This window comes from Macaca mulatta, chromosome X (assembly GCF_049350105.2).
Source record: "Macaca mulatta isolate MMU2019108-1 chromosome X, T2T-MMU8v2.0, whole genome shotgun sequence".
NCBI classification, from domain to species: Eukaryota; Metazoa; Chordata; class Mammalia; order Primates; family Cercopithecidae; genus Macaca; species Macaca mulatta.
In genome coordinates, this window is record NC_133426.1 from 70,417,109 (window position 1) to 70,427,584 (window position 10,476).

The 10,476-nt window shown below is 37.1% G+C and overlaps 1 pseudogene; it reads right to left on the reverse strand.

Annotated features, from left to right (window-relative positions):
* Positions 1-2,793: 2,793 nt before the first annotated feature.
* LOC710729 (eukaryotic translation initiation factor 3 subunit E pseudogene) lies at positions 2,794-4,867 on the reverse strand (annotated as a pseudogene).
* Between the last annotated feature and the right edge of the window lie 5,609 nt (positions 4,868-10,476).

Consider the following 10,476-nt stretch of genomic DNA (forward strand, 5'->3'; position numbering starts at 1 on the left):
TGGAATGTACCTCAAAATAATAAGAGCTATTTATGACAAACCCACAGCCAATATCATACTGAATGGGCAAAAACTGGAAAAATTCCCTTTGAAAACTGGCACAAGACAGGGATGCCCTCTCTCACCACTCCTATTCAACATAGTCTTGGAAGTTCTGGCTAGGGCAATTAGGCAAGAGAAAGAAATCAAGGGTATTCAGTTAAGAAAAGAAGAAGTCAAATTGTCCCTGTTTGTAGATGACATGATTGTATATTTAGAAAACCCCATTGTCTCAACCCAAAATCTCCTTAAGCTGAAAAGCATCTTCAGCAAAGTCTGAGGATACAAAATTAATGTGCAAAAATCACAAGCATTCTTATACACCAGTAACAGACAAACAGAGAGCCAAATCATGAAGGAACTTCCATTCGCAATTGCTTCAAAGAGAATAAAATACCTAAGAATCCAACTTACAAGGGATGTAAAGGACCTCTTCAAGGAGAACTACAAGCCACTACCCAGTGAAATAAAAGAGGACACAAACAAATGGAAGAACATACCATGCTCATGGATAGGAAGAATCACTATCATGAAAATGGCCATACTGCCCAAGGTTATTTATAGATTCAATGCCATCCCCATCAAGCTACCAATGACTTTCTTCACAGAATTGGAAAAAACTGCTTTAAAGTTCATATGGAACCAAAAAAGAGCCCGCATCTCCAAGACAATCCTAAGTCAAAAGAACAAAGCTGGAGGTATCACGCTACCTGACTTCAAACTATACTACAAGGCTACAGTAACCAAAACAGCATGGTACTGGTACCAAAACAGAGATATAGACCAATGGAACAGAACAGAGTCCTCAGAAATAATACCACACATCTACAGCCATCTGATCTTTGACAAACCTGAGAGAAACAAGAAATGGGGAAAGGATTCCCTATTTAATAAATGATGCTGGGAAAATTGGCTAGCCATAAGTAGAAAGCTGAAACTGGATCCTTTCCTTACTCCTTATACGAAAATTAATTCAAGATGGATTAGAGACTTAAATGTTAGACCTAATACCATAAAAACCCTAGAAGAAAACCTAGGTAGTACCATTCAGGACATAGGCATGGGCAAAGACTTCATGTCTAAAACACCAAAAGCAATGGCAACAAAAGCCAAAATTGACAAATGAGATCTAAGTAAACTAAAGAGCTTCTGCACAGCAAAAGAAACTACCATCAGAGTGAAAAGGCAACCTACAGAATGGGAGAACATTTTTGCAATCTACTCATCTGACAAAGGGCTAATATGCAAAACCTACAAAGAACTCAAACAAATTTACAAGAAAAAAACAAACAACCCCATCAAAAATTGGGCAAAGGATATGAATAGACATTTTTCAAAAGAAGACATTCATACAGCCAACAGACACATGAAAAAATGCTCATCATCACTGCCCATCAGAGAAATGCAAATCAAAACCACAATGAGATATCATCTCACACCAGTTAGAATGGTAATCATTAAAAAGTCAGGAAAGAACAGATGCTGGAGATGATGTGGAGAAATAGGAACACTTTTACACTGTTGGTGGGATTGTAAACTAGTTCAACCATTGTGGAAAACAGTATGGCGATTCCTCAAGGATCTAGAACTAGATATACCATATGACCCAGCCATCCCATTACTGGGTATATACCCAAAGGATTATAAATCATGCTGCTTTAAAGACACATGCACATGTATGTTTATTGCGGCACTATTCACAATAGCAAAGACTTGGAATCAACCCAAATGTCCATCAGTGACAGACTGGATTAAGAAAATGTGGCACATATACACGGTTGAATACTATGCAGCCTTAAAAAAGGATGAGTTTGTGTCCTTTGTAGGGACATGGATGCAGCTGGAAACCAGCAAAACTTAGCAAACTATCACAAGAACAGAAAACCAAACACCGCATGTTCTCACTCATAGGTGGGAACCGACCAATGAGATCACTTGGACTCAGGAAGGGGAACATCACACACCGGGACCTATCATGGGGAGGGGGGAGGGGGGAGAGATTACATTGGGTGTTATACCTGATGTAAATGACGAGTTGATGGGTGCTGTCGAGTTGATGGTTGCAGCACACCAACATGGCACAAGTATACATATGTAACAACCCTGCACGTTATGCACATTTACCTTAGAACTTAAAGTATAATAACAATAAAAAATAAATTTAAAAAAATAAAATCTTAAAAAATAAATAAATAAATAAAAATAAAATAACAAAAAAAAAAATAAAGAAGCTTTAGAAAGCTGTATCACTTTATCTTCCTGTTTTTCTGCCATGTGAGGGTTTAGTAACAAAGCATCATTAATGAGGAATGGTGTCTCATCAGACACCGAACATTCTGGTTTCTTGATCTTGGAATTCCCGGCTTCCAGAACAGTGAGAAAATAAATTTATATTATTTATAAATTACCCAGTCCATGATGTTTTGTTATGGCAGCACAAATGGAGTGAGACTGAGACATGGTTTTTTCCTTGGAAAGAGGAAGTTGGTCGAGGCAAATACACATTTCTCTTTTTGACAGTCCGTAGCACTTCTCCTCTTATCTCTGTTCCATTGTTTCAGGGCCTTGTTTATCTCTTTAGATGTTTTCAATGAATCCTTGAAATATTAATAGATAAAATTTAGGCATAGTACCCACCTTTTAAGCTGTAACTTTGTGGTGCAAAAGCATTTGAATTTTCTTTCCTATAATTGACAATGAAAAACCTTCCTAAGTAAAAGCAAGCCAGTGTACAATTTCTCTTGGCTTTTAAGGTTTCCACTGAAAAGTCTACTGTTATCCTGATGGGGTTTCCTTTGTCGATGATCTCTCTTTATTCTCTAGCAGACTTTAAGGTTTTTTCTTTATCATAGACCTTGAAGAGCCTTGTGTCTATATAGCTTGGTGAGGTTTATTTTGTATAACATCCCACAGGTTTTCTCTAGATTTCTTGTGTCTAGAAGTCTGCTTCTCTAGTAAGGTAAGGGAAGTTTTCTTGAATTATTTTTTCAATTATGTTTTTCAGATTGTTTACTTTTTCTTTCTCTCTCTCAGGAATTTCAGTAATTTATAGATTATTTTTTGCTGTACATAGTCCCATATTTCTCAGATATCTTGTTCATTTTTTAACATTATTTGTTTCTTAATTTTTGTCTAACCAGGTTAACTACAAAACCCATCTTCAAGCTCTGAAATTATTTCTTCTGCTTGATACAGACTATTGATCAAGCTCTTAGTTGAATTTTGGAATTCCTTAAGGAAGTTTGCCAATTCCAAAAGCTCTGATTGATTTCTTTTTAAAATGTTAATCTTTTGTTTATTTCTTTAATTACTTTAGAAGATTCTCTTTGTTTATTTTTTGAATCAGAGTCCATTTTATTCCAATTCTTCAAAATTTATACTTAATATGTGGTTTCCACAGTTTAAGTCACTCTTTACATAACAGTTTGATTCTTTCATTTTTCTTTTACAGTTTTTTTTTATCTTTTCTTTACAGTTCTTCAGTAGAAGCCAGAATCTTGAGTTGCCCAATTAGGAACCTCTGACTGCTATTCTTATTAAATTTCTTCTTAATATTCATGGCCAAAATCTGGCTTCTAAAAGGAAGGTGTTTGGTCTTTTTAATCACTTGCTGATAGGGTGAGACTGCATTGTTACCCAAAACCACATGACCTAATTTGGAATCAATATTGGCACCCAAGATTGCATTTCTTATTAATTTTCTAATTAAATTTACAATTTACCTTTCAGCTTCTTCTGGAATCACGTTCAATTTATCTGCCAACATGTTAATGCTGATAAACTGATGGATGCAACAGAAAGTCTCAAATATGAAGAGATGAGCATTTTCAGTGAAATCCTCAAGACAAGTCGCCAAGAAGAAATCATTCACAAGCACTCATTCACATTCCCTCAGCTTTTTCTGAGCTCCATCAAAGTCAAAGTTAACATATAAGCATTCAACAAATTCTGTAACTGGGTTTTTATATGTGTAAGACTCCTGTTGAGTAACTTTAACTAGATCTTTTTGCACCTGTCGACATTTTCAAACATCCTTGTTTGTTATTACTGCTGTAGTCAAATAGCAAAAACTGTGTGGACACATTATCTGAATTGCTTTAAAGATACCATGGCTGGTAAGAAAGAGATCAATAATATTGTGAAGAATTCTGGGGTGATTGAAGAAAACAAGAAGAGACCAGTTAATGAGTCATGTTTTCTGCTGAAGAGACTGGAGTGGAGAACTCACAGAATTATTATCTATCTTCTCTTTTGACCATGTAAGGTCTCCCATGGCTGCATCGCAATTCCACATTAAGATTTCAGAGGCCAGCTTTCCCCAGAGTGAATTTAAAGCATTTCTATCTGTTGCTGGAACCAACACACTAAAAAAACACAGATATTCTGCTGCTCCTGAGTAACTCCCACATTCATTTTGAAATTGTGCATATGTGTAGAGCATATCTAAATATTCCTGTCTAAAACCATGCTTGTCCACCAGGTAGTCAAAGAGCATCCTACCATCCCTTGTTGACTTCATTTACCTTGTAATTTCTGGATCTTCAAACAGCTTCGCAATTGGTTCTGTTTCTGCCTGAAGCTGTTTTAGTTGTGCAACAATTGTGGTTGTTTCCTCTCTCAAAGCCTGAGGAACATCATCAGAATAAAAGTTTTTGTATACATCCATAGCGAAGTCTATCATGTTAGTGTTATTAAGAAGGTCCAATTTACCTTGTATTTATTCCTTTTCGTTATATATCTCCTTTACAGAGAGAAACTCAAAGAGTGGTAAGACTAGATGCCGATCCAAAAAGTGGGCAATGTGAGTAGTCAAGTTGTACTCTGCCATCTTGCCAAAGAAAAAAAGAAGATTCCCTTTGTTGATTTTAACCCTTGTCTTGGATTTCTTTGAGCTTCTATTCAACTCATGCTATGAAATTTTTATCTGTCATTTCTGGGTTTCTGTTTTGGTTAGGGGACATTGCTAGAGAGCTAATGCAATGCATTATTTCTGTCACTATGTTCAGATTATTATGGTGCCAGAATTTTTGCACTGGATTTTTCTCTTCTAAACACAACGGCACATTTAATGTTTGTAATTATTTTCTGAATGGGTCAATTCTTTTGTTTCTTTTTCTTTATTGGTTATTATAATTATTTTCTTTCCCTTTCCCTTTTCCCTTTTGCTAGGAGGTGTGACTGTAGAGTGCTGGAAAGGGATTTTAACATGGCTTTTACAGCTGTATGCACTTTTCTTAGTGAGTTTAATAGTCGACTCTTCAATTTGCACTACAAGCCTAGAGACAACACTTACAGAAATAAGCCATTTGTGACTAATGTGGCTACAAACAGTCTTTCTTTAAAAATTTTATTTCAACAGTTTTTGAAAGTACAAACATTCTTTTTATTTATTTTTCTTTGTTTTTCATGATAGTCATGCTTTTATTGTTTTACTTTTATACCAGTTTCTTACCCCAGAGGCAACAGAGATTCATGATATCTGCTACAAGATGAATACAAAAGGAAATAAATTTGGATACTGCAAAAACAAGGAAAACAGATTTCTTTCCTGTGAGGAGAAGTAAGCGCCCTGTGGAAAAAAAAGTAATTTGTCTTCTTACAGCACTTTGTCAAAATCAGAATGGCTCCTGTCCCCAGAGCTGTTAAACTCTTTTATTTTTTTAAATGTGGCACATATACACCATAGAATACTATGCAGCCATTAAAAAGGATGAGTTCATGTCCTTTGTAGGGACATGGATGCAGCTGAAAACCATCATTCTCTGCAAATTATCGCAAGAACAGAAAACCAAACACCGCACGTTCTCACTCATAGGTGGGAATTGAACAATGAGATCACTCAGACACAGGAAGGGGAACATCACACACCGGGGCCTATTGTGGGGTGGGGGGAGGGGGGAGGGATAGCATTAGGAGATATACCTAATGTAAATGACGAGTTAATGGGTGCAGCACACCAACATGGTACACGTATACATATGTAACAAACTTGCACGTTGTTCACATGTGCCCTAGAATATAAAGTATAGTAAAAAAAAAAAAAAAAAAAAAAAAAGCAAACATTCTTTTTAAAAATAATTTATTTCAACAGTTTTTGAAGGTGCAGGTGGATTTTGGACAAATCAACACGTTCTTCAGGGGTGATTTCTGTAATTTTAGTGCATCCTTCTGGCAACCAGGTATGCTGTGGCCAATATGTACAATATGTAGTCTCTTTTTCCTCACTACCTTTCCCCTTGAGTCCCCAAAATCTGTTATATCACTCTTATGCCTTTGTAACCTCAGAGCTTAGCTCCCACGTATAAGTGAGACAATACAATGTTGGATTTTCCATTCCTGAGTTACTTATCTGAAAATAATGACCTCCAGTTCTCTCTCAGTTGCTGCAAAAAACATTACTTTCCTTTTTTTTTTTCTTTTTTTTTTTAAAGGCTGAGTTGCATTACATGGTGAATAATGTGCCACGCTTTATTCACTTGTTGGTGGAAGGGCACTTATGTTGTTTCTATACCTTTGCCAATGAAAATCTTGCTGTTATAAACATGGGTATGCATATGTCCTTTTTATACAATGACTTCTTTTTCTTTTGATAGATAATCAGTAGTGAATAGGGTGATCAAATGGTATTTCTAATTTTAGTTCTTTAAAAAAACTTTATAATGTTTTCTAAGTGGTTCTACTAATTTACACTCCCACAAGCATTGTAAATTTGTGCCCTTTTCACCACATTCAAGCCAACATCTGTTGCTTTTTGACTTTTTAACTACGGCCATTCTTGCGCGAGTAAAGTGGTATCGCATTGTGGTTTAATTGGCATTTCCCTGATGATTAGTTATGTTGAACATTTTTTCATATGTTTGTTGACTGTTTCTATATCTTTTAAGAAATATCTATTTAGGATCTTTGCCCACTTTTTGATAGGATTATTGGGAGACTTTTTTGCTGATTTGTTTGAGTTCCTTGTAGATTATGGGTACTGGTCTTTTTCAAATGAATAGTTTACAAATATTTTCTCCCACTCTGTGGGCTGTCTGTTTACTCTGTTGATTATTCATTTTGCTCTGCAGAGTCTTTGTAGTTTAACTGGGTCTAGGTCTGTTTATTTATTTTTGTTTGTGTTGCATTTGCTTCTGGGTTCTTAGTCATGAATTATTTGCCTAAGCCAATGTCTAGAAGAGTTATTCTGATGTTATCTTCTAGTATTTTATGTTTTCAGGTCTTATACTTAAGTCTTTGATTCATCTAGAGTTGACTTTTTTATAAGGCAAGGGATGAGAATCCAATTTCCTTCTACACTTCTACTTGTGACTTGCCAGATTTTTATTTATTAACAGTGTTTCCTTTCTCCCAATTTGTGTGGTTGTCTGCTTTGCTGAAGATTAGTTGTCTGTAAGTATTTGGCTTTATTTCTGGGTTCTCATTCTGTTTCATTGGTCTACATGCCTATTTTTATACCAGTACCATGCTGTTTTAGTAACTACAGTCTTGTGGAATACTTTGGATTCTGGTAATGTGATACCTCCAGGTTTATAATTTTGGCTTGGTATTGCTTTGGCTATGTGGGCATTTTTGTGTTCCAAGTGAATTTCAGCTTTGTTTTTTTAGTTCCATAAAGAAAATGACAATGGCATTTTAATGGGAATTGCATTGAATCCGTAAATTACTTAGGTGAATATGATCATTTTCACAATATTGATTATTTTAACACATGTATGTGAGATGTGTTTTTATTTATTTGTGTCATCTATGATGTCTTTCAGTGTTTTCCAGTTTTCTTTGTAGATATCTTTCACCTCCTTGGTTAGGTATATACCTAGGTATTTTTTGCAGCTGTTGCAGAAAGAATTCAGTTTTTGATGTGATTCTCAGCTTAGTCATTGTTGGTGTGTAACCATGCTACAGATTTGTGCACATTGATTTTTGTAACCTGAGGCCACTAAATTCATTTATTAGATCTAGAAGCCTTCTGAATTAGTCTTTAGGGTTTTCTAGGTATACAGCCATATCAGTGAACAGTGACAATTTGACATTCTCTTTTCCAGTTTGGATGCCTTTTATTTCTTTCTCTTGTCTGATTTATCTGGCTAGCATATCCATTATTATCTTGGATAGAAGTGGTGAAAGTGTGGATCCTTGTTTGATTCCAATTATCAGGGGAGAATCCTTTCAACTGTTCCCTATTCAGTAAAATGTTGTCTGTAGTTTTGTTCCGTAGGCTTTCTATGCCTATTTTGTTAAGGATTTTTATTATAAAGGGATGCTGAATTGTATTAAATGCCTTTTTTGCATCTATGAAAATAATCATATTGTTTTTGTTTTTAATTATGTTTGTGTGATTTAACACACTTATTTACTTATGTATGTTAAATCATTTCAGCATCTCTGGTATGGATCGTAATGTATGATTTTTTGATGTGATGTTAAACTTGGTTAGTAAGTGCAAAAATCACAAGTATTCCTATACACCAATAACAGATAAACAGGGAGCCAAATCATAAGTGGATTTCCATTCACAATTGCTTGAAAGAGAAAAAAAATACCTAGGAATCCAACTTACAAGGGATGTGAAGGACCTCTTCATGGAGAACTGCAAACCACTGCTAAACAAAATAAAAGAGGACAAAAACAAATGGAAGAACATTCCATGGTCATGGATAGGAAGAATCAATATCGTGAAAATGGCCATATTGCCCAAGTAATTTATAGATTCAATGCCATCCCCATCAAGCTACCAATGACTTTATTCACAGAATAGGAAAAAATTACATTAAAGTTCATGTGGAAACAAACAAAAACAAAAGAGTCTGTATTGCCAAGGCAATCCTAAGTCAAAAGAACAAAGCTGCAGGCATCATGCTACCTGACATCAAACTATACTGCAAGGCTACAGTAACCAAAACAACATGGTACTGGTACCAAAACTGATATATAGACCAATGGAACAGAACAGAGCCCTCAGAAATAATACCACACATCTACAGCCATCTGATCTTTGACAAACCTGATCAGAAACAAGAAATGGGGAAAGGATACCCTATCTAATAAATGATGCTGGGAAAATGTGCTAGCCATAAGTAGAAAACTAAAGTGAATCCCTTCCTTACACCTTATACTAAAATTAATTCAAGATGGATTTGAGACTTAAATGTTACACCTAAAACCATAAAAACCCTCGAAGAAAACCTAGGCAATACCATTCAGGACATAAGCATGGGTAAGAACTTCATGTCTAAAACACCAAAAACAATGGCACCAAAAGCCAAAACTCACAAATGGGATCTCATTAAACTAAGGAGCTTCTGCACAGCAAAACAAACTACCATCAGAGTGAACAGGAAATCTACAGAATGGGAGAAAATTTTTGCAATTTACTCATCTGGCAAAAGGCTAATATCCAAAATCTACAAAGAACTCAAACAAATTTACAAGAAAAAAACAAACCACTCCATCAAAAAGTGGGCAAAGGCTATGAATGACATGTCTCAAAGGAAGACATTTATGCAGCCAAGAGACACATGAAAAATGCTGATCATCACCGGCCATCAGAGAAATGCTAATCAAAAGCACAAAGAGATACCATCTCATACAAGTTAGAATGGCGATCATTAAAAAGTCAGGAAACGGGGGGGCGGAGCAAGATGGCCGAATAGGAACAGCTCCAGTCTCCAACTCCCAGTGCGAGCGACACAGAAGACCGATGATTTCTGCATTTTCAACTGAGGTACTGGGTTCATCTCACTAGGGAGTGCCGGACAATCAGTGCTGGTCAGCTGCTGCCGCCCGACCAGTGAGAGCTGAAGCAGGGCGAGGCATCACCTCACCTGGAAAGTGCAAGGGGAAAGGAAATCCCTTTTCCTAGCCAGGGGAACTGAGACACACAACACCTGGAAAATCGGGTAACTCCCACCCCAATACTGCACTTTAAGCAAACAGGCACACCAGGAGATTATATCCCACACCTGACCGGGAGGGTCCCACGCCCACGGAGCCTCCCTCATTGCTGGCACAGCAGTCTGCGATCTGGCCACAAGGCAGCAGTGAGACTGGGGGAGGGGCGCCTGCCATTGCTGAGGCTTAAGTAGGTAAACAGAGCCACTGGGAAGCTCAAACTGGGTGGAGCTCACAGCAGCTCAAGGAAACCTGCCTGTCTCTGTAGACTCCACCTCTGGGGACAGGGCACAGCTAAACAACAACAAAAGCAGCAGAAACCTCTGCAGACGCGAACGACTCTGTCTGACAGCTTTGAAGAGAGCAGTGGATCTCCCAACACGGAGGTTGAGATCTGAGAAGGGACAGACTCCCTGCTCAAGTGGGTCCCTGACCCCTGAGTAGCCTAACTGGGAGACATCCCCCACTAGGGGCAGTCTGACACCCTACACCTTACAGGGTGAAGTACACACCTGAGAGGAAGCCTCCAAAGCAAGAATCAGACAGGTA